Consider the following 8,396-nt stretch of genomic DNA (forward strand, 5'->3'; position numbering starts at 1 on the left):
AAGACATTGTGGGTATGATATTCATGTGAGAAAATTGTTGTTTTCCATTATAAATTGATGAAGTCTAAATTCAGTGATACATTTAACTTTTTAAAGTTTTATTATAAAGTACATGTTTTATTTTTTATTTGGTGAGCCAGGCTTCTAACATCTAGATCCCTGTAATCCTTTATGAATAATTTTCCTTTTCTAAATGCTTCATTTCTGAGTATTAAGAACAGAGAAAGCTTTCCACAAATTTAAGCTGAGAAGGATATATGTATATGTTTAGAGAAATGAGGAACATATTTTTCTCCTACCATCTGGCCAGGAATATATATTTTCTAAAATGCATGTGATGACTGAGCCTACAAACATAATTTAAGAGGTATTTGTAAAAGCATTTTATGTGAATAAATTTATACTAGTTAAAAGCAGAATATAGTTTGCTTTCCTAAAGATCAGAGCTGTATCCAGCACATTGTCAACTACTGTAGTAGTAGTAATGTTAATACAAGAGGATTATTATATACAAGAAAGTAAAATAAAACAATTACTCAGAAATTCTTGTATTATGTTTCTCAGTATAATTTGGCTTAAATCCCTACCAATATGGGTGACTTTTTAAATGATCTTAAATATGTGTTTACTTTAGAAATAGGCCATATGGTACTCTAGTAATGAAGAAACTGGAAACCGGGCTATGATCTCGAAACAAATTGAAGACAATTCCTGGAAGCTTAATTTTTGTTGTAGCCCTGATTGGGTCCCCCAATTATATGTAAACAAAAACAGAACTTTCCAAATGAAGACAAGTGCGCTCTTAGGCCGTTGGGTCCTGCTGTTATTGTGAATTTGTTATTCATTATTTTTGGAGTCTCCATTTCAGACAGGCTGGCTTAACTCAATTTTCATTTGCAAGAATTACTACATTAAAAGCAGCAACAATATTAAGTCAAATGTACAATAACACAGTTATTTGATTACACAAGAAAAGAGCTATAAGAAGACATATGACTCCAAAAAACAAACTATTAGATCCTTATTTTATCTAAGAATGATGGGGGGAAATATAGTGAAAACAAAAGGGAAACTACTGGCAACTAAATCTGTTTCTTACTCGATCAACCTCAATCCTAGCAGACATTGAAATCTTGCTTCATTGGACCTTTCTGAACCTGGGATTCTGAATTTGGATGAAGAACACGAGCAGGCTCAGTGTTTGATCAAGTTCTGATAAGATTATTTTGATTTTTCCTCTATGTTATTCAGTTCTGAATAGATTCTAGTATTTTAAATCAGAAGTGGGACAATGTTCATTGGATTATGCTTTTTCTTCCCTGTTGTAGACTCAACTCTCTAAAAGGGGGCCTGGAAAGTCAAAGTAGAAATGCATCTTTTTATTTGTCTCTGATGAAATGGAAATGGATTCCCAACTGTTGGAAACCTTGGTTCCTTCCAGAAAAGAAGCAGGGCTGCAACAACTAGAATATGGAGAAAATTACTGTATAGTAAATGGGGTGAATGAAACAGTATAAGGTTCCTTATGGGATGATTTATTCAGATGACCATTGACATATGCATAATAATGACTACCTTCCCATTGTCCCAAGTAACTAGTTACTGCCATTTGGCTATATTCTGACCAGTGAGGTAAAAGTGGTAGAAAATGTCCCTTTACGGAAAAATCATATTCTTCTTTCTCAATTACTATAATGCAGATGTAATGGCTAGATCTTCAGCAGCCATCTTGGGTCATGAGTGACATTGGGAATGGCAGTTAAACACAGTGGAGCAATAGGCCATAGGAATCTGGAGTCCTTGATACTGGAAAACCTTAGACATCTGCCTCTGAACTTTTACCCAAATAAAAAATAAATTTCCATCCTATGTAAGCCACTGTTATTTGGGATTTTCTGTAACTTGAAACTAAACCTAATATCAATTAATGCAGTAATATAACTTTTTTTTTGCATACACCAAACACACACACACACACACACACACACACAGAACACACAGAACTGAACCCCACCACCAGTGCCACCATTTATTCTTATAATTCTTTCCCCTTTCTGGTAGATTAAAAATTAGAAATATTTCTCTGTTGTTATAGATTTCCATCTTAAGTCTGAGAACTTATATTTATCAAGAGTCCTTGAAAACGTCAATTCTCTACCAACATGATATCTCTTCAGAATACTAAGAGTGTAGAGCTATTGCTAAACTGTAACTTTGATTTTGTTCTTTAATGACACATTGGTGAAAAATGCATTACTCAGGATCATGAAAATTAAAATGACTTCAATCCTAAGTGACATTCAATTTTAAAATTGGACTGGGTTGCTTTTTATAAACTTTAAGAGCATAGTCCTAATTCACTTGAAAATATGTTTAGTCAAAACATTTTAACTAACTGGGAGTTTTCTGCTCTTCCTTTATACCTATGAAAGCTGAATTGACTTGCCTTTGGCTTGTTAACAAAAATATACAGGCTATATTATAAAATAATTTCTTCTTAAAGTTATGAAAATCAAAGAATGCTAAGAAAATAAAACTCTTATAAATGTGAATATATGAGTTCAGCGAAGACTCAGGTCTAATCACAGGAGAGAATGGATATAGAAAGACCATTAGCAGTATCCATTACAATTATATACACAATGTGTGACTTTGGGCAAGTTATTCTTCTCAGTCTCAGCTTTCTCATATAAAGAGGATGAGAGTTCCTACCTTTTGGAGTTGCTGTCAGGATTATATAAGATAACATATGTAAACAGCTTTGTAAAGTATCTGACATATGACAAATCCTCAGAAAGTCCTGTCATTGCAATATATAGCATTTTAGGGTCTAAAAATGTGTGTACGTGATCTTTTTCAACAATGTTTCTTAACATCTGAGAGAACCAATAATGGTAGTTAACTAGGAACTGCTCTACCACACAAATAAAACAGGTTCTAGATTAGTCTAGCTACCTGTAACCTCTAACTCCACCCCTAAATTTCCTTGCGATTCTTTTATACCAATATGACCATAAGATTAAGTATGCTTTTAACACTCTAAAACATGATATTCTTTGAGAGACAAAAGAAGTAGTCTTAAAGAGGCTGAGAAACATCTGAGCATTTAGCAGGAAATCATTTCCAATAATGCCAGGCCCCTTATAAGTATTACATGTTAGATAATAATAATAATAATAATAATAATAATAATAATATCTTCATTATAATTTTAGTGGATAGACTTCATGTCAGAATGAGGTTAGAAATATCTCATCTGAGAGAGTTGAAATAAGAGATCTCAGCTCTAGAATAATAGGAATGTATCAGTCAGGGTGAAGTCTGGGAAGCAGAGCCACTCTGAGTATTTAAAGAAGAGATTTATTACAGATATTAGAACTTACAGAAACATGGGAGGCGCTGGTGAGGTGAAGGTCTGGAAGAGGGTGTGGGGATGAGACACAGAGTCACTAACCATTTCATCTGCCAAAAACACTGGCAAGAATGGAACTTTCACTGTAGTAATCAAAATTGATTGGGGCCCAGGCATCTTACAGCTTTAAGATATAGAATTTAAGTTTCAGAAAATTGATAAAGTGCAATGATTTGTTTTTCTTTTGTCACAGTTGATGACTTCCATAGTTACAGTTTTATTGCTTTGTAGAACATAACCCAATTTGCATCTAATTTAGCAATCTTGTTTTGGCAAGATTTTAAAAAATAATTTAAATAAATAAATTTATTTAAAAAATATCTTTTTATTTTTAAATTACAACTGACATGTAATATTGTATTAGTTTCAGATGTACAACATAGTGATTAAACATTTACATAACTTACGAAGTGATCACCCTGATAAGTCTAGTACCTATCTGACACCATACATAGTTATTACAATATTACTGACTGTACTCCATATGCTGTATTTTAGATTCTCATGACTATTTTGTAACTACCAATTTATACTTCTTAATTCCTTCCCTTTCTTCACCCATCCCCGTAGGTCCCTCCATATGGCAACCATCAAAATGTTTTCTGTGTGAGTTTGTTTCTATTTTGTTTGTTTGTTTATTTTGTTTTTTAGATTCCACATATAAGTGAAATCATATGGTATTTTTATTTCTCTGTCTGACTTATTTCACTTAACATAATATCTTTTAGGTCCATCCACGTTTTAGCACCATTCTTCATTGACCATATAAAATTCCTATTTTTCATCCTACTGGTTTCCTTATTAATGAGTGAAACAAAACCTTTATGTATGCTCACTATGTTTGACAATTATGTTTTTAATGTTTTGAATATTATATTTTGACAATCGACAGGTCTATTATTATTTGTATAAACAGGATGAATTTTTTAAATGTTAAAAACACATAAGGTAGGTAGATATGAACGTGGGAAAACTGAGAATGTCAGCACTGAGAATCTCACTTGCACACTGTAATGGAGAAAGGAGACAATTGCAAAGACCTTTATTAGGAGTCACAAAAACAGGAGTGTCTGGAGGAAGCGTAAGCCGATAGAATGAAAAGGCAACAGAAAAGTCACCTAATTCAAAGTGAACCATATTCTCCTATGGTACTATAATTTTGGAAAAGTGGAACTCATGAGATATAATAAAAAATTATTTTTTTCATTTCTCATACTATCTTGCTCATTCCTGACCCTTGGGTGAAGTCCAACATAAGTCTCATAACTCATAGGTAGCAAAATATCCTTTGGTCAGTCACCTCTCAATTGGTTCAGTAATTATTAATATATTCAGGTCAGCCTGGCCGGACACCTCCAGTTGGAAGAAGAGGCCATGGTCTTTGCCTCTATTGCTCCGCCCATTTCTTTTGCTAGGATTATAGTCCTCTTCTTCCAGTCACTAAATTTCCCCAGTGGACCATTCAGAATTGAAGAAAGAAAGGTAAGGAGAGTAATACTAGTTTCTTATTGCTGCCGTAACAAATTACTACAAAGTTAGTTAAAAGAACACAAATTTGTTTTCGTATAGGTTTAGAGGTCAGAAGTCTAAAACGAAGACGTTGTCAGGGATGTGCTCCTTCTGGAGGCTTCAGGGGAAGATCTGTTTCCTTGTATTTTACAGCTTCTAGTGGTCTCCTGCATTTATTGGCTCACAGCCACTTCCTCCATATTCAAAGTACATCTTCAAAGCCTCTTCTTCTTTTGTCCTGTCTCCTTCTTCTGCCTTTGATTTGCCTTCCCCTTGTAGGATGCTTGGAATTACATTGGCCCCAGGATAATTTTTCTATACCAAGATCCTCAACTTAATCACACTTTGAAAGTCCGTTTTGCTATGCAAGGTAACATTTCACAGGTTTTTGAGATTAGGATGTGAATGTTTTCGGGGAGTGGGGGAAGGGACATTATTCTGCCCCTTCACAGAAGGAAAAATTGTATTTATACTCTGTAGTTACCTAGCATTGGTGTTCTCTGGGTTTGGTAGTTGTTTATTTATTTTTTTATTTTAATTTTGATTTTTTTTTTTTCACCTACAGTTCCTGGTATTCCTAGGTGGTCTCCCATCCAAGTACTAACCAGGCCCAACCCTGCTTAGCTTCTGAGATCACATGATATCGGGCACATTCAGGGTGGTGTAGCTGTAGACTTGGTAGGTGTTTAAAACAGATTCTTCCTGTCTTGGGAAGTTTCCATGAGTTCTTTAAAGACTACTAATCTTCAATGTCATTACTGGGAATCTGTTAGTCACAGGTCCATTCTTTTCAGCAGCAAATAGGACTGCATCTAGCAGAGTTTCTAGTTTTTTGTTTTTGCAGAGCACATTGCACTCCTGCAGGAGGACCTCGTGGGCAGGCTCTAAGTCAGCTCTGCATGGTTTATATCTGGACCATTGGAAACATCTTTTGCCCTTAGAGTATAACTTCTAGAATCCACAGAATGAAGTTTTGAGACAATGGAGTACAATGTAATGGGAAATAATGGCTTTCGGCTGTCAGAATATAATTGAAGCTCTGTTTTATCACATAATAGTGGTGTAATCTTGGTCAAGTTATTCACCTTTATGAGGTAATATCCTTACATTTAAAAATGATAAAATAATAATGTTTATGAAAGCAGCTAGCATAGTTTAGGATCATAATTGTACTGAAAAAAATTGCTATTATATTACATTCATATGGACAATTCTTTGCCTAAAGTAGGCTTAACTTAAGAGTGCCACCCTCTCTTCCAGACTGAACATTTCCCTAATTGAAAGCAAATATCTCCATGCCTGCCAGGTATTCAGTGTGTATTCTTCATGGTGTACATTCTTTTGATCATCAGATCTTTTAGCGATAATCATTGAATATTTGGGAAGCATTATAATAAAAAGAAGTCAACTTTTTTTTCACTACAAATAGTTACTTCAAACTTCAAAAACTAAATTTAAATATTAGGTAATGACACACTACAGGAATAGAAGTGACAGGATCAGTTGTAGAAATTAATTCCTATGAGATTTGAGTTATAATCAGTTCTAAGAAGACAATCTCAGTAGCAGAGAATCACAAATATTCTCAGCAGGGATTAATGCGGAATTCTGTGGAATGGAATGTGAACAAGGCTATCTAAGTAAGGCAGTCTAAGATATGTTGAGAAGAGCATAAGTACTAAAAACTTAAGTAAGAAATTTGGTTTATATACTAGTGTATAATGACGTAAAGACTGATAAAATAAATCAACAGAAATAGAGAGCTATGCAATCAGAACCTTCACATTTCTAGATCCATGTAATTCAAAGTCTAATCTCTGTCTTCTATTATGTATCAAATACTCTTAAAAGATTAAGGCTTTTGTTCTAAACTTAATGTTGTATTTCTTATATATTATAATATTTTATATGTATTTATATATACATTTAAATATCTTTATAATAAAAAAACACATTTCAATAGAAGATTTTAACACCTTATTCTCTTCTTCCTAATAGCAGAACCAGGGGTCACTACTAAATTCACATTAAATTCCTATTCACTCATAAATGAATCTATCACCTTGTCCATAGCAATATATATATATATATATTCTAAATTGCATATTGTAATACTACAATGAGCATAGGAATCTCCATCCTCATTTGGCTTCACTACTTATTTTCTCAGTGCCTTCTATGTCTTAGTATCTTCCATTAGTTCAAAATTGAAAACACTTAAATTTTTATTATTTTTGTTCAGGTATCCATAGTATAAGTATGCAGAGGCAAACAATACACAAAGCTTATGTTCCTGAGTTAGTCAGGTAATGGACAGAAAAACCAGAATTTTAAATTAAATTTATCAACATTATGAGCTCATTGCCTTCAGACATCATGCTAATTATGGAATGTATACAAGAAAAGGGACTGGCATAATCCAAAATCCTTTAGCTAATTTTTTAGCATGAGAACTTTAGTCATAAACTTTACCCAATCCCAATTCATTCTTTGCCTGGAAAGATCTGTCTTAGATCACTGGAGCCCAAACCCCCAAACTCTATAAATATTCCCCCTTAAACTTTCCATTCTAAGACACAATTCAGACTGTTCTGTTGCTATTCTCCCTATCTGCAGTTAAGTCTGATTAACAACTTTATTTTCTCACCAGTTTTTTTCTGGTGGTCTTTTGGGGAGTTGATCCTAAAAATAAGGAAGCCATAATGTCACTAACAGTGGTTAGCCGTTTATCAACCTGTTGGAAATCTCTTTTCTCGGAGGAATATGCTACCTAAGTAATACTACTACTTTTTTTTAATGATAGATAAATATCTACTGAGTCTCATGTATGTGCCTTTAAATGTATTACCTTTTAAAACCCTTACAAAACCCTCATCAGGTTTGTAGTATGATTCTCTCTAGTTTACTAAAAGAAAACTGAGACAAAAATAAGTTAATTAATTTTCCCAAAGTTACACAGGTAGTAAGCATCAGAGCCAATTAAATAGTTCTGATCAGACACAAAGGCTCCCGATTACTAAATATAGCTTTGTGAGAAAAATGGCTAAGGGGCCCCAGCCTGATTTCCCGGAGTTCCACGTCACTCACCAGAGCCTTAGGCAGGGTTTGGCTTGAGGCTATCAGTACTGGAGAGACAGGAAGACAGACAGGTTTTCCGTTATCAGTCTCATTCACACTCAACCTTGCCATTCCTTTCCTGTGCTGACAGGCTACCAACTTGCCTCTCGAAAACTGATGGGACCTATCTCTAAAGAATATTATCCATCACAATTCAAACAAAAATATCTCTTCAGAAAACTTAAAATTTTATCATTTCTATTTGGGTTTTCATAATATAGACATTCAAAGAGAAATAGTATACAAATCTTCTTCCCCTGAATTATTCAGGTAACATATAGGAAAATCAGATTTTAAAAATTAAACTTATCAACATTGAGATCTTTTCATGTAGACTTGTCAACCTTCCCATGATTAG

At 33.9% G+C, this 8,396-nt stretch overlaps 1 pseudogene; it reads right to left on the reverse strand.

The window, feature by feature from the left end:
- Positions 1–5,477: 5,477 nt before the first annotated feature.
- LOC112486118 lies at positions 5,478–5,596 on the reverse strand (annotated as a pseudogene).
- Between the last annotated feature and the right edge of the window lie 2,800 nt (positions 5,597–8,396).

The sequence above is a fragment of the Pteropus alecto genome, unplaced genomic scaffold (genome assembly GCF_000325575.1).
Source record: "Pteropus alecto unplaced genomic scaffold, ASM32557v1 scaffold338, whole genome shotgun sequence".
Classification (NCBI taxonomy): domain Eukaryota; kingdom Metazoa; phylum Chordata; class Mammalia; order Chiroptera; family Pteropodidae; genus Pteropus; species Pteropus alecto.